Source organism: Lactuca serriola, chromosome 7 (assembly GCF_051521515.1).
Source record: "Lactuca serriola cultivar US96UC23 chromosome 7, Lser_US96UC23_V15, whole genome shotgun sequence".
Lineage (NCBI taxonomy): Eukaryota > Viridiplantae > Streptophyta > Magnoliopsida > Asterales > Asteraceae > Lactuca > Lactuca serriola.
The window spans coordinates 22,152,229-22,178,890 of record NC_136414.1 but is presented as its reverse complement, the minus strand read 5'-3'; the positions used below and the strand labels follow the sequence as shown (position 1 = coordinate 22,178,890).

Here is a 26,662-nt window from a genome sequence, read left to right as displayed (position 1 = left end):
AGTACGCGGGGCGTACTAGGATTACGCTGGGCGTACTCTCAGTTTTGCGTAAATCAATTTCTGGTTCTTAACCCGTTAAGACCTTAACTTATCTCTTGGATCTGGACTTCCTAACATGTCTTACTCCATAAAGTTATCGACTTTAAGCCTTTGCATGGCTGATGAGGTCACAACACATAAAAACTCTTACTTTCTTAACCCAAAATGCTCATAACTCAGGCATGGGTAGATTCACACGATCAAGATCTCATTTTTATGGTTCTTCATCACTAGATACACTTAAAAGGACAGGTTATTAAGCTTTGGAGTGCATCAACTCATAAAGTCTCAAGCTTGGGACCAAAAACCCTAAAATGGACCCTAACAAAAAGAGAGGGAAAGCTTGGAGCTTTATACCTTCAAATGGTGCTCTAGCCCCAAGGAAGCTCAGATCCACAACTTGCTCTTCGACTTCACTCCCTTCCATGCTCCTTCTTAACTCTCAAAAGTCCAGAAGAACACAAACAAGCTCATCATGGCCACCACAAGCTTCAAGAACGGATATTAGGGTTTGAGAGGGTTTAATAACCGAGGAAGGTGGCCAGAAATGAAACCATCTCTTTCTTTTTATAGGGACACTTCACTTAATTAGGGTTTTCTTCTGTACCTAGTACGCCCAGCGTACTAGGTGGCTCTTGCTTAAGAAACACGCGCATCTATACGCTAAGCGTACGCATACGTACGCCCAGCGTACTTTGCTGCCAACTTCTTGACTTTAAGGACTTAACTTGTCAACCCTCCAAACTTTCATAGCTTTAAAGATAAAACTTTGATTCCACAATCCTCATACATATCGAAAGGTAATGAGATCCCTTACGTTTCTAGAAACTCGCCTCAACCCAAAACCCTCTCGCGCCCGACTCGTGGCCCACCAACACTAATCACGGACAATCTGAAACATGATGTTACACAACCCAAAAGGACCATGCACAACCGGGTCAAGTACTTACCAAATATAGTTACAGCCTTAGACACTAATCCAACAATTTTAACTATTATAAGATACCAAATTGTAATTTACTTCCAAATATGTAATATGACAAACAAATCAAACAACTCAAAATTGCAACCCAAAGAATGCAACTAAAAAACGGAAATTTCGTATTAATCCGTTTACAGAAAAACAAACACTCGTGTGCAACTATATATAGAGGTCCGGGACATGTTTTATGGTCAGTTGCAAGTCATCTTATTAAAGTTTTATAAAATATACAATGTATGACAATCATATAAACTCGATGCATAGATGTTATATAATTAAAATTATATTACACTATTAAATATATATAAATTTATATATATATATATATATATATATATATATGACATCTAAATTTTCAAATACCAATTAATACTATATATGACAAATTTTGATGCTTATTATGTATAAATTTTCAATTCTTTATATTTTTATCTCTTAAGCATGCATTATATATGTGTTAATTGTGGAATTAAGAGACAAATGTTTAAAAATTAACAATTTTACAATTCCTAACTTATAAGTTAAATTTATATATATAGCATGAATAAAACCAATAAAATTTCTCAACAATACATATACACAAATTTGTACTTAATTAAATAAATACACACAATTCATACAAAAATGAGACTATTACAAATACAAGTTATAATATTGCTAAATACATACTTAATTAAATCAATACACACATTAAATATAAAAATGAGACTATTTACAACACAAACTATACAAATTATTGTACAACCCTTATTTTATATAAAGACACACACAAAACAAACCATTTTATCCAAAAATACACCCAAAACAAACTGGTTAAAACAAACTTGTTAGAGATCTTTCTCATTGTGAGTTGTCAACTCAAACACAAGTCACCAACATCACTTGTCCCTGCACATCAGAACTTGATTACGTGCAAAATATTCTTCAACCTAATATCACACTCAATCAAAACTACACTCAAAATAAAACTTGTACAATGCAAAAGTAAACACTCAAACTCAAAGGACACGTGTTTCTTTCCTCAAGTAGAGCAGTCAATAAATCATCAAAAACAAAGCACCCATTTCCTTTATTCTTCTTCTTCATTCCAGTCAAGAATGCCTCCATTGGAGGTGTTGTTCTTGTAAAGCCTCAATGATTCTTTTCTTTCATTCCCTGTAAAACAGCAAAACCAAAAGCACCATCTAAATTTATTGATTAAATCTATCTTTTTCAGTCAAATATCTAACAAAAAATGCCCCTTTATCTTCAACATTCTTATTCAGAAATCACAGAGAGAAAAAAAAAGAAACGGAAATCCCTTCTGCGTTTGAGCTGCAAGCACCAAAAAAATCTATCATCGAACCATTTCCTCCTTCCATCGATCCTTGCTGCCAAGCCGTCCCCACCTGAGGTATCGCAGCTTGTCTTGCCCCTTCAAAGAGAGCGTTATGATTCTGCCTTCGTTCTCCTTCGCGACCGGCCAAAGACCGAGACCTCTGCCCTCGCCTTCTCCCTGTTCGTGTTTCCACATCAATACCACCGAAACCTCGTATTTTCCCTTTTCGTGTACCGCTGCTGGAAACGAATCAAACAATCGAAGACCCCAGCAGCTTGGCTGCTTCGCCTCTTCAGCCTCATCGAACCCCAGAGACGGCGGTCCCACTTCGCGATTAATCGACCAACGAAGCTCTGCTACCATTGTACGCCTCTTCCCCCGCTGCTTCGTTCGTGTCCAACTTTCCGCTCCCTCGTTTCTATGACGATCCCATTCGGTTGTCTTCTCAATCAGTCGAAATCGATGCCGATTCCTTTCCCCGATCAGATGAGGATCGAGTCTTTTCCCTCCCAACTAATTTGATTCCGATTCCTCATTGCCTCAGTGCCTTCCTTCGCATCTTCCTTGTGTTCCAATTTGTGCCTCTATTTTTGCCCGATCATAAAACGAACACGGGCATAAAAAGCCCTAAGCCAATTTTGATTTAAGAAATGACCAAACATCCCTTATACTCTAGTGAAGTTACAAACCAGTCCCCAATAGTTCCAACTTGTTATGAAATGGTCCCGAGAGTATTTCAAAGTTCAAGAATTGTGGATTTACGCTTTCTCACGTCTAGCTTCTCAAAGAAACCGAATTCAAACGATTGGAACTCATGCTACGAAAGTGAGTGCTTACGATCCCTTTTTAATATTATAATTATTTCGGAGGGAATACATGTGCCTAATTATGTTTATACAAATCAATTCCCTTTTTATGTGAAAATACAATAAATCTAGTTTATAAAAATATTATTATTTAATAATTTACCTTATTGTTATGAATACACTAGCATAATATTTTCGTATATGTATAAAAATATTATTAATCCCTACACGACAACCCTTCTAAGTTATAAACTTGTACTTCTAACCCTTAACCAGGGTCAACTCAGATCCGGTCAAAGTCAACTTTGGTCTACATCCAGTTGACTTGACTCGCCGAGTTGGTCTACCAACTCGTCGAGTCCATACTCCTCCAACTCAAGACAACTCCCGACTCTACTCGTCGTGTCTAGCAAGAACTCGACGGGTTCTCCTTCAATCATACCGTAGGGACCATCTTCAACTGACTCGCCGAGTTTCCTTTGAACTCGTCGAGTTCATCTCACTCATAAGAATGTGTTCAGTCTATGACTCGCCGAGTTGTATGATCAACTCGTCAAGTCCATCTTCATGGTTTGGGAGATGTTGGAATAGTGTTTAAGGCTGCAACTATATTAGGCAAGTATTTGACCCGATTGTGCATGACCCTTTTGGGTTGCCTTCACCATAGCACCTTAACAGGATGATTTGTAATGAGAGAAGAAATATTATTAATATATTATGAGAATAATATAAGGAATAATAATATTGTTATTTGATTAATATAAGTCATAAATTAATTGGGAATTAATTTGGTGACTTAAAGAGATCAATTGAATAAAGGGGCATAAACTGTCAATTGTATGATAGTTATACTTTGGGTTATAAATCCCTTATGGATAAAGGGTGGCCGGTTTTAAGGACTTGGGATAGACCTTAAAATCGTCCAAAGGTTTATCATGAAGGCATTAGGATTGCTTAGGGCCTAAGTTATCCAATTAGGGTTTAAGGGTGAAACCCTAGGAGCCTTACAAGTATAAATAAACCCTAGGGATCAAGAGAAATCGGCACTTGTGCTTTGAGAAGAAACCCTGGCCGATTTGATCCCCTCTCCTCTCTCCTAAACCATCCTCTTGCTAGTTGGTGTTTGTAGGCTCCACTCGGCGAGTCCATCTGGGTATTCGGCGAGTTCGAGCGTCAGAAAGAGCAATCTTCAGGATTTCTTGCTGTTTATCTTTGAGATACTTGCCTTAATCATATTAGATCAATATAAATCCGATTTTATGATATATATGAGTATATTCTTGACCTAATTGAAGATATTTATCAATTAATAAAATATTTATTTCCTTATGTGATAATTGATTAATTATTTTAATTAAATTGGTAAATTGTTTTGCAAGAAATCATTAAATAAATCAAATATGGATAATTATATGATTAATTGTTAATTTAGATTATTTGTTATTTGATCCTCTATGTTTTGAAAAGGTTTAAAACTTGCCCTCAAGTTTTGAAATTTGTGTCTTGTGATTAAAAGTTTAATTTAGACAATTTAAATTTCAAACCTTAGAATTTTACAAGCTTAAAATTCAACCCTATACTAATATAATATTACAAGATATATATATATATATATATATATATATATATATATATATATATATATATATATATATATATATATATATATATATATATATATATAGGGAAAGGATCAAATGAGAACACCTAAAAGGTTGAGAACGCGAGAACAAGTATATTCATTCGTGATTCCATGTATTTATTTGTGGATAAATGATAATTTTTACGCACAAAAAACATGAATATGTTTTTTCTCTTCAATTGAAATTAAATGCGTAAAAGTTTATCTTTTCTCCACAAATGAATACATGGAATCGCTAATGAATATACTTTGTTCTCGCGTTCTCAACCTTTTTAGTGTTCTCATTTGATCCTACTCCTATATATATATATATATATATATATATATATATATAATTAAAATGCTAGTCTTACCGTTAGTAGGCCTCATTCACGAAGTCGGTCTATAAGGTGGATATCAGGTTGCTGCCTATAAAATGGTGCTTAATGGGTGTACACTCACACCCACCGCTTGCTTGATCGGTGGAGGGTCGTTAGCCGAACGGGTAGGATAGGCAACCTCATCTCTTCATTAAAAGTATAATATGAAATACAAAGTAACTACATGTTTTTTTCAAAATTTCCCAATCCTAGTTACTTTAGGAAAAGTGAATTGATGCAATACCATGAAATTACACTTTGCACCCTTGCTAAGAAGTTAGTGGAGCGTGTGTGGTTTACCGGCATACAAATTGGTTCTAAGCAAAAGTGGCAAAGGGTGATTCATTGTTTATCATAGGTCGATGGAGCGTCTGTCGTATATGTTGGAATAGTGTCTAAGGCTGCAACTATATTAGGCAAGTATTTGACCCGGTTGTCCATAGTCCTTTTGGGTTGCCTTCACCATAGCAACTTGATAGGATGATTTATTAAGAGAGAATAAATATTATTAATATATTATGAGAATAATATAAAGAATAATAATACTGTTATTTGATTAATATAAGTCATAAAATTAATTGGTACTAATTTGGTGACTTAAAGAGATTAATTAAATAAGAGGGTATAAACTGTCAATTGTTTGATAGTTAACTTTTAGACTGTAAATCCATATTGGATAGATGGTGGACGGATTCTAGAAGCTATGGATAGCTTCAAATCGTCCAAGGCTATCTAAGGAATGGATTTGGATTGCTTTAAGAGAAGATTATCCAATTAGGGTTTAAGTTGTAACCCTTAAGGAGTCTACAAGTATAAATAGACCCTATGGCAAAGGGAAATCGGCACTTGATCAAAAGTAAAGAACCCCTGGCGGAATTCCTCCCCTCTCCTCTATCTCAAATCATCCTCCTTGCTATTTGGTGTTTGTAAGCCATTAGAGGAGTGACAATTGTGACTCTAGAGCTCCAAGACAACAAGATCAAACAAGAGATTCAAAGGTATGATTTTAGATCTGATTTAGTGTTGTTTCTTATTCCTAATTAGTCATTAGAAGTCTTGGATTCAAAGCATGTTTAATTAGAAAGCCTAGATCCAAGCATTAGGGTTTTTCATGCGCACATAGGAAAGTTCTTATGGCTAAAACCCATCAGTGGTATCAGAGCCTAGATTGGTTTCTATTAAATTGTTGCTTGTTTGTTTGAAACTTGGGTGCAAAATTCGAATTTTGTGTTTCTGAGTCGTAAACTCGACGAGTCCCATGGTGGACTCGACGAGTTGGCCTAACTCGACGAGTCCAGTTGAGAACTCGACGAGTTCAAGCGTCAGGAAAGGCCAGATTCGGGATTTTTCCATACTTATATGATGGAAACTTGCCTTTATCATATTAGATCAGCCTTAATCCGATTTTTTGATATATATGACTATAATCTTGATCTAATTAAAGATATTTATCAACTAATAAAATATTTAATTTCCTTATATGATAATTAATTAATTATTTTTGATTAAATTGGTAATTATCTTGCAAGAAATCTTGAATAAATCAAATATAGATAATTAGGAAATTAATTGTTAATTAGAATTATTTGTTATTTGATCCTCCATGTTTTAAATGTTTAAAACTTGTCCTCAAGTTTTTGAAATTTGTATTTTGTGATTAAAAGTTTTAATTTAGACAATTTAAATTTCAAACCCTAGATTTTAAAATGTTTAAAATACAACCCTATACTAATATAATATTACAAGAATAATATATATATATATATATATATATATATATATATATATATAACTAAAATGCTAGTCTTACCGTTAGTAGGCCTCATTCACAAAGCCGATCTATAAGGTGGGTATAAGGTTGCGGCCTATAAAATGGCGCTTAATGGGTGTACACTCACACCCACCGCTTGCTTGATCGGTGGAGGGTCGCTAGCCGAACGGGTAGGATAGGGCACCCTCATCCTCTCATTAAAAGTATAATAGGAAATACAAAGTAACTACACATATTTTAAATTTCCCAATCTTAGTTACTTTAGGAAAAGTGAATTGATGCAATCCTATGAATTTACACTTTGCACCCTTGCTAAGAAGTTAGTGGAGCGTGTGTGGTTTACCGGCACACTAATTGGTTCTAACCAAAGGTGGCAAAGGGTGATTCATTGTTTATCATAATTCGATGGAGCGTGTGTGGTTTACCGGAACATCGAATAGGTGATCGTTACAATGAAGGCACCATGTGAATTTGCATGGTAATTCACACCCGCTTTGTGATCCTCGGTATCCCAGTCACAAACAAGAGGGGCATATCGAGATTTAAACATTCCATTGAATAGTTTCAATGAATCTCATCCGAACCTAGGAATTCTCAATACATTTAGGACTTATAGTTAGGTTTTTATGGTGGAGAATTAGTGAATCGTCATTCACTTACCTTCATATTATTTGCATGTTAGATTACGGCATCCCTTTTCTAATATGTAAATATTGTTGTTGGATCCTAGCCCTAATATTTCTTATTGGGTGATAATTAGGGATTCATATTCTAATCTATCTTTGTCCTTTCTATTTGTAGATGCCGAATGCAAACAACGCTGTTGCTAATTCTTTCACATTGATGAGCCTTTGTCAAAAGGTCACTTTCGATGGAACGAACTTTAGCGAATGGATAAGATACATTCGCACCATTGCTTGCTATGAGGATAAGGAGTATGTCCTCGATGAGAAGCTCGAGAAGATTAACCCTGAAATCGCTACTCCGGCTGAAATTACCGCTTTTGAAACTCATGAGCGTGATGCAACGAAGGTACATTGCATCATGATAGCCACCATGAACTCCGAATTCCAAAAGTCCTATGAGGACATGTACCCGTACGAGATGCATCAAGACTTATTGGAGAGATACCACCAAAACGCGAGACAAGAGCGTTATGAGATTTTCACTAACATGATTTCCGCTAAGATGGGTCATGGAGAGTCTCTTACTGTGCACCTGCAAAAGATACAAAGGTATGTCGACCGCCTTCGCAAGTTAAATGTTGACTTTGGGGAAGACTTGGCGATCGACATGGTGTTTCACTCATTGCCTCCGATGTACAATCAATTTAGGATGACCTACCTCATGAACAAAGAGGAGGTCACCCTAAGAAAACTCCAAGGTCTCTTGAGGGTCGCTGAGAGCAACTTCAAAGACAAGTCTGTTGCACCAACTCCCAATCCACCCGCTGCTCCTGTCTTGGCTATTGGTCAAGGAAAGGTAAAGAAGAGGAAGGCTTCGTCTAAGAACTATTGCCAGGTTAAAGCCCAAGATGGTGCCTCTTCTTGTGGGACCAATGTTGATCCCTAACCCTAACGAGGCAGAGTGCCACCACTGCCACAAGATAGGACATTAGAAGAGAAGCTGCCCAGAGTACCTGCAAGCCATCAGGGAAGGAAAGATCAAGCCATCTTTCGCAGATATATACACTATTAAATCTAACGATTCTAATCATGCTATTTCTTGGGTTCTTGATTATCACATTTGTTCTAATGTGCAGGGACTAAGAAGAAGTAGGGATGTGGAGCAAGGAAGGATCAATCTAATCAAGGGGAACAGAAGATCGTCACCTGTGACCAAGATTGGAGTGTATTCTTTAGTGCTTAGGAATAATTTGTGTTTAGATTTGAACAATTGTTGCTATTCGCCAGAAATGGCTAGAAACATCATTTCATTTCATGGTTTGTTTAGACAAGGTTTTAGATTTTCTTTTAATAATGAGAATGGTTCTATTTTGGCTTATCTAAATGGTGTCTTTTACTTTGAAGCTATACCATGTAATGGAATTTATGAAACTGTTATGATTGTTGATAACTTAGGAAATGATGTTTTAAACATAGATTCTTCCACTAGCATGGATAAAGCATCCTTGTGGCATTGTCGTCTTGGACATGTCAACAAGAAACGCATAGCCCAACTCCAAAAGGATGGAGTGTTGGAGTCATGCACGTGCGGGTCTTGTTTACTTGGAAAGATGACTAAATCACCCTTCACGAGTACGTATGAAAGGGGTGAGGGTCTATTGGACTTAATACATACCGATGTATGTGGACCATTTAGATCAACCATGAAGGATGGGAACCGCTTCTACGTGACTTTTACCGATGATTATAGTAGATATGGGTATATCTATTTAATCAAGCAAAATTCAGAAACCTTTGAAAAGTTCAAAGAATTCAAGAATGAAGTGGAGAATCAATTGGGCAGGAAAATCAAGATGCTTCGATCCGATCGAGGAGGAGAGTACCTAAGTCTTGAATTCCACGATTATCTCAAGGAGTGTGGAATAGTTTCACAATTGACGCCTCCTAGGACCCCGCAGTTGAATGGTGTGGCAGAAAGGCGTAATCGAACCTTATTGGATATGGTTCGCTCTATGATGAATCGTGCTTCACTATCAATCTCTTTTTGGGGGTATGCCTTAGAGACTGCCGCCCATATCCTTAACCGAGTCCCTACTAAGAAGGTTGCCAAAACACCTCACGAGATGTGGACAGGGAAAGCTCCCTCGTTGGCACATATCAAGGTTTGGGGTTGCGAGGCTTTCGTAAGACGAGATACTCACGACAAGCTCGAACCTCGAAGTGAGCGATGTATTTTCATCGGCTACCCGCAGAAATCCTTTGGATATCTCTTCTATAGACCGAAGGACAATGTTGTCTTTGTTGCGAGGAGAGGAGTTTTCCGAGAGCGAGAACTCATAAGCCAAGGAGACAGTGGGAGGCAAATCGATCTTGAAGAAATTCAAGAGTCGATAGATGAATGAACCTCTACCGCTGGCACTCAACCCGAGGAGGAAACTCCGGTTGAACCGATTGACGAGTCCATACCTCTTAGACGTTCCGATAGAGTTAGAGTTCATCCCCAGTTTTATGGTTTTCATATTACTACCGAAGGGGACAAGTATATTAGTGACGGTACACTAATAAACCTTGATGAACCTAATAGCTATAAGGAAGCCATGGCAGGCCCGGAGTCTGTGAAATGGAAAGAGGCAATGGATAGCGAGATCCAATCTATGCATGATAACCAAGTTTGGAATTTGGTTGATAATGTGTCCAGACGTAAGACCATTGGGTGCAAATGGATCTTCAAGAAGAAGACCGACGTGGATGGAAACGTACACACATATAAAGCGCGATTGGTCGCGAAGGGCTTTACTCAAAATCCCGGAGTTGACTATGATGAGACCTTCTCACCAGTTGCGAAGATAAAATCTATTAGAGTGATGCTAGCGATTGCCGCATTTCATGATTATGAGATTTGGAAAATGGATGTCAAGACCGCTTTCCTTAACGGAAAGTTGGCTGAGGATGTTTACATGGCTCAGCCAGAGGGGTTTGTGGATCCGAAGCATCCGAATAGAGTGTGTAAGCTTGAGAAGTCCATTTATGGACTTAAGCAAGCGTCTCGCAGATGGAATATTTGCTTCGATGAGAAAGTCAAAGAGTTTGGATTTGTACGAAGCGAGGATGAATCATGTGTATATGTCAAAGCCAGTGGGAGTATAGTTAGCTTCCTCGTTCTATATGTCGATGACATATTACTCATAGGAAACGACATCCCGACTCTGTAGGAAATTAAGTCCTGGCTCGGGAAGTGCTTCGCTATGAAGGACCTCGGAGAGGCTTCTTACATTTTGGGAATAAGGATAGTAAGAGAAAGAAGTAAGAGACTAAATGGACTTAGTCAGAACACTTACTTAGAGAAGGTACTAAAACGTTTTAGTATGGAAAACTCGAAGAAGGGAGAATTACCGATACAAAGTAATGCCAAGTTGAGTAAGACTCAAAGTCCGAGTACCGAAGCTGAAATAGTAGAAATGAGCCGAATACCATACGCTTCCGCAGTTAGCTCAATCATGTACGCTATGACTTGTACTCGCCCTGATGTAGCCTTTGCTTTGAGCATGGTTAATAGATATCAAGGGAACCCTGGCAAAGTCCATTGGATTGCGGTGAAGAATATCCTTAAGTACCTTCGGAGGACGAAGGAATGGTTCTTAGTCCTCGGAGGGAGTGATGACTTGAAGGTGCGAGGGTATAGTGACGCCAACTTTCAGACCGACAGGGACAACTACCCTTCGCAGTCGGGCTGGGTCTTTACCCTGAATGGAGGAGTAGTGACGTGGAAGAGTTCCAAGCAGGAAACCGTAGCTGATTCAACGTGCGAATCAGAGTACATTGTAGCGAGTGAAGCGTCGAAGGAGGAAATATGGCTAAAGAACTTCATCGATGACCTTGGAGTTGTACCTGCCATAAAGGAGCCCATGGAGATTTTCTGTGATAATGAAGGAGCGGTTGCCTTGACCAAGGAACCGAGGGATCATGGTAGATCACGACATATCGACAGAAAATATCACTTTATTAGACATCGTGTAGAACAAGGACAACTTGTAGTGAAGAGGATATCATCGGAAGATAACCCAGCAGATCCGCTTACGAAGGGACTGAGCAGGGTTAAGCACTTGCAGCATGCTAGGAGTATTGGGCTGAAGGATGATATTAGCATAGATTAGATAGTAGTAGAAACGTGTAATAGATAAATGTAATTAACATTTGATGATTAAATAAATGAGTTTTATTTATAAGTAACGTTACTGTCTTATGTTAATTGTTTAACTATTGTTTCATTTTGCATGTTTTGACTTCCAGAATAATTGAGTTTATTAAGAATAATTGAATTATTCAAATTGTCCACAATCGTTCATATGTTGGAAGTAGATATGAATGAAGATTGTCGTGAATTGGTGCATAGATTGTCTAAATGGTATTAGACATGGCAAAAGATTGTTGCGACGTTCATGAGTGCTTATGAACTGGTTTTGAAAATTGGAACAAACCCGCGCTTCCTGGAATCACCTTATGGAATATGATGTAAACGGGTGATCGCAAGACGATAATATCATATAGTCTTAAAACCTAGATATATGGTTTGTTATTTGTTAATTGATTGTACATTGATAATGCGAAAACGCATCAATAACTCGGTGTCATAAAACGCATTGTTGTGTATAGTTGGTTGATGAATAAGTAAATGCATATAAGTCGAAGTTTATCTATAACTTTTATCCGAAGAAAGGTAAAAGTGATATCTCGGCCGCTCGATGATTTGATTTGACTTATGTTCCAGGCCCGGTCAGGACTGAATTGATGTGTTTGATTAAGTTCTATGTCAAATAAATCAGAGATCGAGAAACCTAAATGCTTGACTAATCATTCCATAGAATTGTCAGCATGATATCTAACAGAGGACTGTACGATCCCTTATCTAAAGGACAAAATTGATTAGATCAGAGTTTGACAGCGTCTTTGAGTGCTACGATTGCAAATCGAATTGTACTTGTGCATATAGTTACTAGACTTATCCAAGTGGGAGACTGTTGGAATATTGTCTAAGGCTGCAACTATATTAGGCAAGTATTTGACCCGGTTGTGCATAGTCCTTTTGGGTTGCCTTCACCATAGCAACTTGATAGGATGATTTATTAAGAGAGAATAAATATTATTAATATATTATGAGAATAATATAAAGAATAATAATATTGTTATTTGATTAATATAAGTCATAGAATTAATTGGTATTAATTTGGTGACTTAAAGAGATTAATTAAATAAGAGGGTATAAACTGTCAATTGTTTGATAGTTAAACTTTAGACTGTAAATCCATATTGGATAGATGGTGGAAGGACTCTAGAAGCTATGGATAGCTTCAAATCATCCAAGGCTATCTAAGGAATGGATTTGGATTGCTTTAAGAGAAGATTATCCAATTAGGGTTTAAGCTGTAACCCTTAAGGAGTCTACAAGTATAAATAGACCCTATGGCAAAGGGAAATCGGGACTTGATAAAAAGAAAAGAACCCCTGGCCAACTTCCTCCCCTCTCCTCTCTCTCAAATCATCCTCCTTGCTATTTGGTGTTTGTAAGCCATTAGAGGAGTGACAATTGTGACTCTAGAGCTCCAAGACAACAAGATCAAACAAGAGATTCAAAGGTATGATTCTAGATCTGATTTAGTGTTGTTCTTATTCCTAATTAGTCATTAGAAGTCTTGGATTCAAAGCATGTTTAATTAGAAAGCCTAGATCCAAGCATTAGGGTTTTGCATGCGCACATAGGAAAGTTCTTATGGCTAAAACCCATCAGTTTACCGGCACATCGAATATGTGATCGTTACAATAAAGGCACCATGTGAATTTGCATGGTAATTCACACCCACTTTGTGATCCTCGGTATCCCAGTCACAAACGAGAGGGGCATATCGAGATTTAAACATGCCATTGAAAAAGTTTCAATGAATCTCATCCAAACCTAGGAATTCTCAATACATTTAGAACTTAAAGTTATGTTTTTATAGTGGAGAATTCATGAATCGTCATTCACTTACCTTCAAATTGTTTGCATGTTAGATTACGGCATCCCTTTTCTAATATGTAAATATTGTTGTTGGATCCTAGCCCTAATTTTTCTTATTGGGTGATAATTAGGGATTCAAATTCTAATATATCTTTGTCCTTTCTATTTGTAGATGTCGAACGCAAACAACGCTGTTGCTAGTTCATTCACATTGATGAGCCTTTGTCAAAAGGTGACTTTCGATGGGACGAACTTTAGCGAATGGATAAGATACATTCGCACAATTGCTCACTACGAGGACAAGGAGTATGTCCTAGATGAGAAGCTCGAGAAGATCAACCCAGAAATTGCTACTCTAGCTGAAATGACTGCTTTTGAGACTCATGAACGTGATGCAACGAAGGTGCATTGCATCATGATAGCCACGATGAACGCCGAATTCCAAAAATCCTATGAGGACATGTATCCGTACGAAATGCACCAAGACTTGTTGGAGAGATACCACTAGAATGCGAGGCAAGAGCGTTACGAGATTTTCACTAACATGATTTCCGCCAAAATGGGTCATGGAGAATCTCTTACCGTGCACCTGCAAAAGATGCAAAGGTATGTCGATCGTCTTCGCAAGTTGAATGTTGACTTTGGGGAAGACTTGGCGATCGACATGGTGCTTCACTCTTTGCCTCCGTGTTACAATCAATTTAGGATGACCTACCACATGAACAAAGAAGAGTTCACCCTAAGCAAACTCCAAGGTCTCCTTAGGGTTGCTGAAAGCAACCTCAAGGACAAGTCTGTTGCACCCACTCCCAATCTACCCGATGCTCCTGTTTTGGCCATTGGGCTAGGAAGAGGCAAGAAGAGGAAGGCTCCGTCTAAGAGCTACCGCAAGGGAAGTCCCGAGATGGTTCCTCCTCTAGTGGGAACAAAGTTGATCCTGCTAAGCCTAACCCTAACCCTAAGGAGGCAGAGTGCCATCATTGCCATAAAATAGGGCATTGGAAGAGAAGTTGCCCAGACTACCTGCAAGCCATAAGAGAAGGAAAGATCAAGCCATCTTTCGCAGGTATATACACAATTAAATCTAACGTTTCATCTCATGTTATTTCTTGGGTCCTTGATACCGATTGTGGTTACCACATTTGTTCTGAATTGCAGGGACTAAGAAGAAATATGGATGTGGAGCAAGGAAGAATAAATCTAATCATGGGGAACAGAAGATCGTCGCCTGTGACCAAGATTGGAGTGTATTCTTTAGTGCTTAGGAATGGTTTATGTTTAGATTTGAACAATTGTTTCTATTCGCCAGAAATGGCAAGAAACATCATTTCATTTCATGGTTTGTTTAGACAAGGTTTTAGATTTTCTTTTAATAATGAGAATGGTTCTATTCTTGCTTATCTAAATGGTGTCTTATATTTTGAAGCAATACCGTGTAATGGAATTTATGAAACTGTTACGATTGTAGATAACTTAGGAAATGATGTTGTATGCATGGATTCTTCCAATCGTATGGATAGAGCATCCTTGTGGCATTGTCGTCTAGGACATGTCAACAAGAAGCGCATAGCTCAACTCCAAAAGGATGGAGTGTTGGAGTCATTCGACCTTTAGGAAGATGACACATGCGAGTCTTGTTTGCTTGGGAAGATGACTAAGTCACCCTTCACTAGTACATGTGAAAGGGGTGAGGGTCTATTGGACCTCATACATATCGATGTATGTGGACCGTTTAGATCAACCACGAAGGATGGAAACCGCTTCTATGTGACTTTTACCGATGACTATAGTAGATATGGGTATATCTACTTAATCAAGCAAAAGTCAGAAACGTTTGAAAAGTTCAAAGAGTTCAAGAATGAAGTGGAGAATCAATTGGGTAGAAAAATCAAAATGCTTCGATCCGATCGAGGATGAGAGTACCTAAGTCTTGAATTCCACGACTATCTCAAGGAGTGTGGAATAGTTTCACAATTGACGCCACCTAGGACACCACAGTTAAATGGTGTGGCAGAAAGGCGTAATCGAACCTTGTTAGACATGGTTCGCTCTATGATGAGTCGTGCTTCACTACCTATCTCTTTTTGGGGGTATGCCTTAGAGACTGCCGCCCATATCCTTAACCGAGTCCCTACTTAGAAGGTTGCCAAAACACCTCACGAGATGTGGATAGGGAAAGCTCCCTCGTTAGCACATATCAAGGTTTGGGGTTGCGAGACTTTCGTAAGACGAGATACTCACGAGAAGCTCGAACCTCGTAGTGAGCGATGTATTTTCATCGGCTACCCGCAGAAATCCTTTGGATATCTCTTCTATAGACCGAAAGACAATGTTGTCTTTGTTGCGAGGAGAGGAGTTTTCCGAGAGCGAGAACTCATAAGCCAAGGAGACAGTGGGAGGCAAATCGAGCTTGTATAGATTCAAGAGTCGATAGATGAAGGAACCTCTACCGCTGGCACTCAATCCGAGGAGGAAACTCCGGTTGAACCGATTGACGAGTCCTTACCTCTTAGACATTCCGAAAGAGTTAGAGTTCAACCCCAGTTTTATGGTTTTCATATTACTACCGAAGGGGATACGTATATTAGTGATCGTACACTATAAATCTAGATGAACCTAATAGCTATAAGGAAGCCATGGCAGGCCCGGAGTCTGCGAAATGGAAAGAGGCAATAGACATCGAGATCCAGTCCATGTATGACAACCAAGTTTGGAATTTGGTTGATAATGTGCCCGGACGTAAGACCGTTAGGTGCAAATGGATCTTCAAGAACAAGACCGACGTGGATGGAAACGTACACACATATAAAGCGTGATTGGTTGCGAAGGGCGTTACTCAAACTCCCGGAGTTGACTATGATGAGACCTTCTCACCAGTTGCGAAGATAAAGTCTATTAGAGTGATGCTAGCCATTGCCGCATTTCATGATTATGAGATTTGGCAAATGGATGTCAAAACCGCTTTTCTTAATGGGAAGTTGGCTGAGGATGTTTACATGGCTCAGCCAGAGGGTTTTGTCGATCCGAAGCATCCAAATAGAGTGTGTAAGGTTGAAAAGTCCATTTATGGACTTAAGCAAGCGTCTCGCAGATGGAATCTTAGCTTCGATGAGAAAGTCAAAGAGTTTGGATTTGTACGAAGCGAAGATGAATCATGTGTATATGTCAAAGCCAATGGGAGTATAGTAAGCTTCCTCGTTCTGTATGTCGATGACATACTACTCATAGGAAACGACGTCCCGACTCTGCAGGAGGTTAAGTCCTGGCTCGGGAAGTGCTTCGCTATGAAGGACCTCAGAGAGGCTTCCTATATTCTGGGAATAAGGATAGTGAGAGAAAGAAGTAAGAGACTAATAGGACTTAGTCAGAACACTTACTTAGATAAGGTACTAAAACGTTTTAGTATGGAAAACTCGAAGAAGGGAGAATTACCGATATAAAGTAATGCCAAATTGAGTAAGACTCAAAGTCCGAGTACCAAAGCTAAAATAGCAGAAATGAGCCGAGTACCATACGCTTCCGCAGTTGGCTCAATCATGTATGTTATGACTTGTACTCGCCCTGATTTAGCCTTTGCTTTGAGCATGGTTAGCAGATATCAAGGGAATCATGGCAGAGCCCATTGGATTGTGGTTAAGAATATCCTTAAGTACCTTCGGAGGACGAAGGAATGGTTCTTAGTCCTCAGAGGGAGTGATGACTTGAAGGTGCAAGGGTATAGTGACACCAACTTTCAGACCGACAGGGACAACTACCGTTCGTAGTCGGGCTGGGTCTTTACCCTGAATGGAGGAGCAGTAACTTGGAAAAGTTCCAAGCAGGAAACCGTAGCTGATTCAACGTGTGAATCAGAGTACATTGCAGCGAGCGAAGCGTCAAAGGAGGAAATATGGTTAAAGAACTTTATCGGTGATCTTGGAGTTGTACCTGCCATAATGGAGCCCATGGAGATTTTCTGTGATAATGAAGGAGCGGTTGCCTCGACCAAGAAACCGAGGGATCATGGTAGATCTCGACATATCGACAGAAAATATCACTTTATTAGACATCATGTAGAAGAAGGACAACTCGTAGTGAAGAGGATATCATCAGAAGATAACCCAGCAGATCCGCTTACGAAGGGACTGAGTAGGGTTAAGCACTTGCAGAATGCTAGGAGTATTGGGCTGAAGAATGATATTAGTATAGATTAGATAATAGTAGAAACGTGTAATAGATAAATGTAATTTACATTTGATGATTAAATAAAAGATTATTATTTATCAGTAATGTTACTGTCTTATGTTAATTGTTTAACTATTGTTTCATTTTGCATGTTTTGACATCCAGAATAATTGAGTTTATTAAGAATAATCGAATTGCTCAAATTGTCCACAATCGCTCATATGTTGGAAGTAGGTATGAATGAAGATTGTCATGAATTGGTGTGTAGATTGTCTAAATGGTATTAGACATAGCAAAAGTTTGCTGCAACGTTCATGAGTGCTTATGAACTAGTTTTGAGCATTGGAACAAACCCGCGCTTGTTGGAATCACCTTATGGAATGTGATAAAAAGGGTGATCGCAAGAAGATAATATCATATAGTCTTAAAACCAAGATATATGATTTGTTATTTGTTAATTGGTTGTACATTGATAATGCGAAACCGCATCAGTAACTTGATGTTATAAAACGCATTGTTGTGTATCGTTGATTAATGAATAAGTAAATGCATATAAGTCGAAGTTTATCTGTTACTTTTATCCTAAGAGGGTAAAAGCGATATCTCGGCCGCGCGATGATTTGATTTGACTTATGTGTCGGACCTGGTAAGAACTGAATTGATGTGTTCGATTAAGTTCTATGTCAAATAAATCGGAGATCGAGAAACCAAATGCTAGACAAATTAGTTCCATAGGATTGTCAGCATTATATCTAAACAGAGGACTGTACGATCCCTTATCTGAAGGACAAGATTGATTAGATCAGAGTTTGACAGCGTCTTTGAGAGCTACGATTGCTAATCGGATTATACTTGTGCATATAGTTACTAGAATTATCCAAGTGGGAGACTGTTGGAATAGTGTCTAAGGCTGCAACTATATTAGGCAAGTATTTGACCCGGTTATGCATGGTCCTTTTGGGTTGCCTTCACCATAGCAACTTGACAGGATGATTTGTAATGAGAGAAAAAATATTATTAATATATTATGAGAATAATATAAGGAATAATAATATTGTTATTTGATTAATATAATTCATAAATTAATTGGGAATTAATTTGGTGACTTAAAGAGATTAATTGAATAACGGGGCATAAACTGTTAATTGTATGATAGTTATACTTTGGGTTATAAATCCCTTATGGATAAAGGGTGGCCGGTTTTAAGGACTTTGGATAGACCTTAAAATCATCCAAAGGCTTATCATGAAGGGATTAGGATTGCTTAGGGCCTAAGTTATCCAATTAGGGTTTAAGGGTGAAACCATAGGAGCCTTACAAGTATAAATAGACCCTAGGGGTCAAGAGAAATCGGCACTTGTGCTTTGAGAAGAAACCCTGGTCGATTTGATCCCCTCTCCTGTCTCCTAAATCATCCTTTTGCTAGTTGGTGTTTGTAAGCCATTAGAGGAGTGACAATTGTGACTCTAAAGCCTCAAGGACTAAAAGATCAAGCAAGTGATTCAAGGTAAACTTCTAATTCTGATTTCATATTGTCATTATAGTCTATTAGCCATTAGAAGTCTTGGATTCAATGTATGTTCGATTAGAGAAACCCAGATCCAAGCATTAGGGTTGCATGTGCACATAGGAATGTTCATATGGCTAAAACCCATCTGGAGATTACCTTGGACTCACTGAGTTTGTTCATACAGTCGTCGAGTCCTATGATTTTCAGGTCTATAATCTCGTCCAACTTTGTTGAGTCCTTCTCTAGACTCAATCAGACCCCCAAAACAGCAAAGGTTACGGAACCACTACCCGACTCACCGAGTCCCAAGAACAACTCACCGAGTCCACTAAGTTCCATGTCCATATACTTGATATTTACTAAGCTCATCTCATCCAAAGGGTAGATCTGACCTCTGAGGGTCAATATAACACGTAAAGGACCTAAATGAGACCTACTAGATGCATGGGGCTATCATGTCCATAGAGTTGGCACCTTTATGCCATGAGACCCCTCCAAAGACCAAGATCTAAAGCCATAGCTCCATATTACACTCCACAACCCGAAAATGGTTTAGAATGCCCCACACATACCAAAATCCAAGCCCTAAACATGATTAAACACGTGGAAGATCAAGATAGATGCTTTTTACCTTAAATGAGCTGAAAATGGAACACAATCTCTGGATCTTCTAGCTTCACCTTGAACTCCCAAGCTCCTTTCCTCTTCTCAAGCTTCACAATTCACCCAAATGCACAAAAATTGCCTTAGAACACTCAAACAAAGTTATCGTTTCACGCTTATGTCTTTTGGAAGTATAAGGGACGATGGAGGTTGAGATGGGGAGAGATAAGTTGTTTAAATATGGTGCAAACCCTCAAATTTAGGGTTTCACTCAAACAATGTCTACTCGCCGAGTCGGTCTCCCGACTCGTCGAGTAGATCACTTAACCTTCCCGTGGATCACGAGTCTACTTGACGAGTTGGGCCCCCAACTCGTCGAGTCCCAGAAAATATAAGAATTATTTGAATTAAATGCATACCAGGAATCAGGTGTTACAAAGTTACTCTGTTTGTCGATGTTTTGTTAAAACTTAGTTACTATGGTTTTATGGGATGGATATGTAATAACGATTTATTAATCTAAAAACAAAAATTTTTACGTCATGATTTTCGGGACGTTACAGACAATTTAGCAACCTAGACAATATAGTGAGAAGACTCACCTTGCAAACGTAGCCAACAACTGGCAGATCTTACATTGAATGAATCGAGTGCTATACACCTACTATTAAACCATACAAGGTAAAACCTTAGTCTACCTTCTATAACTAGTCAAATGGCCAAAGTCAGCTAAGTCAAAAAGTTAATAGTCAAAGTCAACTTCAGCGAGTCCCTACAACGTGGCCTCCTGTTGGCCACGTCGTGGTAGTGTTGGGTTTTCTATGCATCAAATACACTCTAAAACTAGGCAACGGAAAAAATCGAAACAACGATATACCTAAGTGTACATGCATCCTATGGATCTATGGCTTCATGCTAATTACATCAACCCTAGAAAACATAAAACATAAGTAAGAAAACATACCTCTTATGTAGCCCTTGATCTCCATGGTTGAGATCTTGAACCTTCATGAAGTTGCTTGGATGAAAGGACCCAAACCAGAATCCCTCTAATGGTATCACACCCAATGACACCAAAGAGTGGAATAAAAATAACTAGGAGAAGGGTCAATTTCACAAACCCAAAGGGGTTAGAAATCGTCCCTAAGAGGGGGAGGAAGAAGGGTTGGCGAATACTTCAAGCCATGGAGCAAGGAGTAATGAAATCTCTAAGGCCTTATTTCTTGGATGCCTCCTAGGGTTTAGTACTCCTTCCCATGTGGGATGGAGGCCTAACCACGAAATTTCACTCCTTTCCCATGTGGGATAGAGTGATTTTCATCCAACCCTAATTCCATAAGGTTCTGGAACATTCCTGATTAACCAACTATCGATTAATGAACATTCAACCCTTTAATTAATTAAACTATTAATTAGTTCCCATAATATATTTCCAAAATATATTTCCAATTAGTTTCTTATTAATTATTAACCATAATAATTAGTAAACTAAATTCTCCTTTATTTATTCTACTCAATTTGGGTCTTAAGGGCAACCCAAAAGGACCCTGCTATTATTAGAAATATGGCCAATAGTTAATGATCTTAGACATTATTCCAACAGGTAGAATAATGACAAAATAGTCGAGCATCACAAAGTTGCTACATCGTGGCTGCCAAAATGCCATGTCATGGAAACTGGATCTCAACAGCTTAATTGATTAAGTTGTTTTCCATCCATTCCAAGAGCTCCAAAGTTCATATCTAGTCCTTCCCAAGGTATTGATGGATAAAGTTTCCAACTTTATCCATTAACACATCCCAATAATTCAAGATCTCTAAACCTTGGTCCTAAATAACAACTTAAGGCACGAACTAATCAATTAAGCACTTAGTCACCAAAAGTCACAAGTCCATAACTTCCAAAAGGATTTCGACACTTAAATCATCATAAATATTGGTGCTTTATGTGCATGCATGTCTCTTCCAAACTAGGTCAAAACATAGAAGAAATGAGCTCAAAATTTTGCATGTGACATCTCGGAATTTTGGTCAAAGACTGTGAACGGTCAAGATCAAAATAAAGCTCATGTGAATTTGAATCATTGAGTTTTAGTGCATATAATGTTAAAGTAAATGAGTTATTTTAACTATTATAAGATACCAGCTAGTAATTTACTTCCAAATATGTAATATGAAAAACAAATCAAACAACTTAAAACTGCAACCCAAAGAATGTGTAACATCCCAAGTCCGAAACAAGAAGTGAAGGGTGCTAAGTGTAAATAGTGGAAGGGACCCGACGAGTAGGTACGCTTACTCGCCGAGTGGGAGTGGGTTTGGATCACGAATTAAGTGACCAACTCGTCGAGTATTAAGTGACCAACTCGCCGAGTCAGAAGCTACACTCGACGAGTTGGTGCTGGAATGAGAAAACCCTAATCTTAGAGCTTGCACCCTATTTAAAGGACGTTATGTCCTTATCCCAGCCTCTTATTTCCCCAAAGAGTTCCAGAAAACCCTAATTTTGTGTGAGGCTTCATTGTGGAGGATATTGGGGCTTGGAAGAGGAAATTGGTGGAAGGAGCTTGAGAAATTGGAAGCTACCATCAAGGGGGCTTGTTTAGATCTGGGATCTACATCAGTTTTGGGCACATCTCTGAGGTAAGGAGCCCTTATCTTAAGCTATTTCCTTTTGGTTCATCCTTGGTGGTTGTTTTGGGAGTTCCTTAGCTTGTTTTGAGACCTATCTCGGATTTGGAGTTAGATATGGGTTTGCTACCCCAAATCTAGACTCATGATGGCTTAGAATGTCATAAAGCTTCAGTCTTTGAGTTGTTGGTGAAGCCCCTTTGTCTAAAACCCAAGCCCTAGTGTGTTTTGGGCCTATATCTCCTTGGTTTCACGTAAAGTTTGTAACTTTATGTGAGAGTTAGATTGTAGAATGGTGGATCTATGGATTGGAGCCCCTGCATGTCTCGAAAAGCTTCTGAATGGGTTGAGAACTGGAGAGATTTAGCGAGTCACATGGGTGTACTCGACGAGTTGTATGAACATGTGCATGAACTCGACGAGTTGGAAGAAAAACTCGGCGAGTCTGTTGAAGATTGCCTTGGACTCGACGAGTCTGGTCGCAGAGCCCAACCTCTTTTGGTTAAAGCTTTGGATTAGTGAGTCAGTTAGTGACTCAGTGAGTTAGACATGATGGAATTCCGAGATCGTTCAACTCGACGAGTCTTGGGGCGACTCGGCGAGTTGAGTTGTGTTATGAAAGTTTTCTGGGAATGGGAACTCAACGAGTCGACGGGTTGACTCGACGAGTAGGATCAACCAGGAAGGTTGACTTTGACTGAGGACTATGACTTTGACCGAGAGTTGACCAATTTGACTTCCAAGGGTTTTTTGGTAATTTTGGGTATTTATGGAATTGGTTCTTTGATAGTGTTTTGTGGTGAAGATTGTGTCGGTGGTCAGAGCAGCTTGGTCTTATCTTTCCAGTCGGCAATTGCAGGTGAGTTATCCTCATTATATCAACAAGGTCTACGGCACCAAGGTCGACCCTTTATCGGATGGAAATTTGGGTATTGTTTGTTATGTTATTGCTTTGCTAGATTTGCATCCTGGTATTTAGGATGGTGTTATGTTATTGACCTGGTTAAGGTCGGTACCTGGTATATAGGGTGATGTTATGCTAGTGACCGGTTAGGTCGGAATCATGGTTAGGATGTTGATTTGCTATGTGATCTGTTAGACTATTTGTCTGCTTAAGAAATTGTTATGTGATTAATTGTTTTATGTGCACATGGTTGTCTGACGGGGGTTTGGTTGAGGCGGGTCCTACTTTGTGCTGTAGGCCAACATACCCAGGGCGGACCGGATATTTCGATGGCCCAGCGAGCGTTCCGGATAGGCTGAAAGCCCCAAGAAGGCGGACTAGAAGTGCCGAGGCTCAGAAAGTGGACCAGGCAAAATGAAGGCTCGGTGTGGCAGACCAGTCAGACTGTAGACTCAGAGAATGGACCAGGTAGATTGAAGGCCCGGTGCGGGCGGACCAATCACACTATAGACTCGATGTACATGGCTAGACTCGGAGGGTGGACCAGGTGGACTGAAGGCCCGGTGCCGGCGGACCAGTCACACAGTAGACCCGATGTGCATGGTTGTTCTGTATTGTGATATCATATGAGTATGGTTATATGTGGTTGGTATTTTGTGGGTAACTCACTAAGCTTTCGGGATTACAATTCAGTGTTTTGTTTCAGGTACTTCAGGAGATCGTGGCAAGGCGAAGGCGTGATCGTACCGCTCCTCATGATTTATGATTATTGTGATATGGTTCTGGGAAATACTCTGATGTTTAAACTATTTTGAAAACAAACGTATGAACTTAATGGTTTTGAATGATTTAAAATATTTTAAATTGGCTCGAATTTTATGGTCGTTACAGAATGCAACTAAAAAACTGAAATTTCGTATTAACCCGTTTAAAGTAAAACAAACACTCTAGTTTCGTAGTATGTGTTTCTCCGTCTCCAAAAAGATAAAGAACGTCCAAAACGGAGTTCGTATACAAAAGACTTGACCGTTTTAAGAATTCAAAACCAGTATAATACTAATTTTCTTAAAATTGTTAAAGCCGTTTCTATCCGTTGAAGGACTTGCACACCTCAAATGGAATTTCCTAAAGCATTTTTGGATTTAGGCTATAACTTAATACTTAATTTCATATTTGAAATATTTTTAGTTAAAATATTTATAAAATTTTTAAAATTAGACGTTTTCAAATTTATTAATCAAGAAACCTTAAACTAATGATTTTCACGTGATTTCTATTAGTAGTAATGTATCCCGGAGAGGATGTAAAGGTCCAATACGACTAATGTGAATTTTAAAGGTAGAAATAATACAACACTTCTAAAATCGTGTGCAACTATATATAGAGGTCCGGGACATGTTTTATGGTCAAATGCAAGTCATCTTATTAAAGTTTTACAAAATATACAATGTATGACAATCATATAAACTCAATGCATAGATGTTATATAATTAAAATTATATAACACTAATAAATATATATAAATTTATATATATGTCATGTAAATTTTCAAATACCAATTAATAGTATATATGGCAAATTTGGATGCTTATTATGTATAAATCTTCAATTCTTTATATTTTTATCTCTTAAACATGCATTATATATGTGTTAATTGGGGAATTAGGAGACCAATGTTTACAAATTAACAATTTTACAATTCCTAACTTATAAGTTGAATTTATATATATATAGCATGAATAAAACCAATAAAACCAATAAAATTTATCAACGATACATACACACAAATTCGTACTTAATTAAATCAATACACACAATTCATACAAAAATGAGACTATTACAAATACAAATTATAATATTGCTAAATACATACTTAATTAAATCAATACACACATTAAATACAAAAATGAGACTATTTACAATATAAACTATACAAATTATTGTACAACCCTTATTTTATACAAAGACACACACAAAACAAACCATTTTATGCAAAAATACACCCAAAACAAACTGGTTAAAACAAACTTGTTAGAAGCTATTTCTCATTGTGAGTTGTCAAATGAAACACAAGTCACCAACATCACTTGTCCATGCACATCACAACTTGACATATTACGTGCAAAAATTTTCTTCAACCCAATATCACACTCAATCAAAACCACACTCAAAATAAAGCATGTACAATGCAAAAGTAAACAATCAAACTCAAAGGAAACGTGTTTCTTTCCTCAAGTAGAGCAGTCAATAAATCACCAAAAACACAGCACCCATGATTCTTTTCTTTCATTCCCTGTAAAACAGCAAAACCAAAAGCACCATCTAAATTTATTGATTAAATCTATCTTTTTCAGTCAAATATCTAACCAAAAATGCCCCTTTATCTTAAACATTCTTATTCAGAAATCACAGAGAAAAAAAAAAGAAACGGTAATACCTTCTGCGTTTGAACTCCAAGCACCAAAAAAATCTATCACCGAACCTTTTCTTCCTTCTATCGATCCTTGCTGCCAAGCTGTCCCCACCCGAGATATCATAGCTTGTCTTGCCCCTTCAAAGAGAGCGTTATGATTCCGCCTTCATTCTCCTTCGCGACCAGCCTAAGACCGAGACCTCTGCCCTCGCCTTCTCCTTCTTCGTGTTTCAACATCAATACCACAGAAACCTCATATTTTCCCTTTTCGTGTACCGCTGCTGGAACCGAATCAAACAACTGAAGACCCCAGCAGCTTGGCTGCTTCGCCTCTTCGGCCTCATCGAACCCCAGAGACGGCGGTCCCTCTTCGCGATTAATCGACCAACGAAGCGCTGCTACCATCGTATGCCTCTTCCCCCGCTGCTTCGTTCGTGTCTAGCTTTCCGCTCCCTCGTTTCTATGACGATCCCGTTCGGTCGTCTTCTCAATCAGTCGAAATCGATGCCGATTCCTTTCCCCGATCAGATGAGGATCGAGTCTTTTCCCTCCCAACTAATTTGCTTCCGATTCCTCATTGCCTCAGTAACTTCCTTCACATCTGCCTTGTGTTCGAATTTGTGCCTCTATTTTTGCCCGATCATAAAACAAACATGGGCATAAAAAGCCCTAAGCCAGTTTTGATTTAAGAAATGACCAAAATGCCCTTGTTGTTTAAATTCTTTATTCAAAATAGAAGCGTGTGTAAGCTTGTTCTGATTTCTGTTTCTACTTCTTTCTTGTTTTTATTCATTGTTTTGGTTGTGTGATCACTAGTAACATCCGTTTCAGGACCTTACAATTGGTATCCGTGGAAAATGTAACGCCCGTAGATCCGGGCTAGTCAAAATAATATATAA

General features: G+C 38.5%; 1 long non-coding RNA gene across 1 annotated transcript; it reads right to left on the bottom strand.

The window, feature by feature from the left end:
• Window positions 1-1,597: 1,597 nt before the first annotated feature.
• Window positions 1,598-25,841, bottom strand: LOC145062595 (uncharacterized). Its single transcript, XR_013687632.1, has 2 exons — window positions 25,788-25,841; window positions 1,598-2,176 (listed from the first exon to the last, which is right to left on the bottom strand). It is a non-coding gene; the product is annotated as an uncharacterized LOC145062595 (long non-coding RNA).
• Window positions 25,842-26,662: the final 821 nt, after the last annotated feature.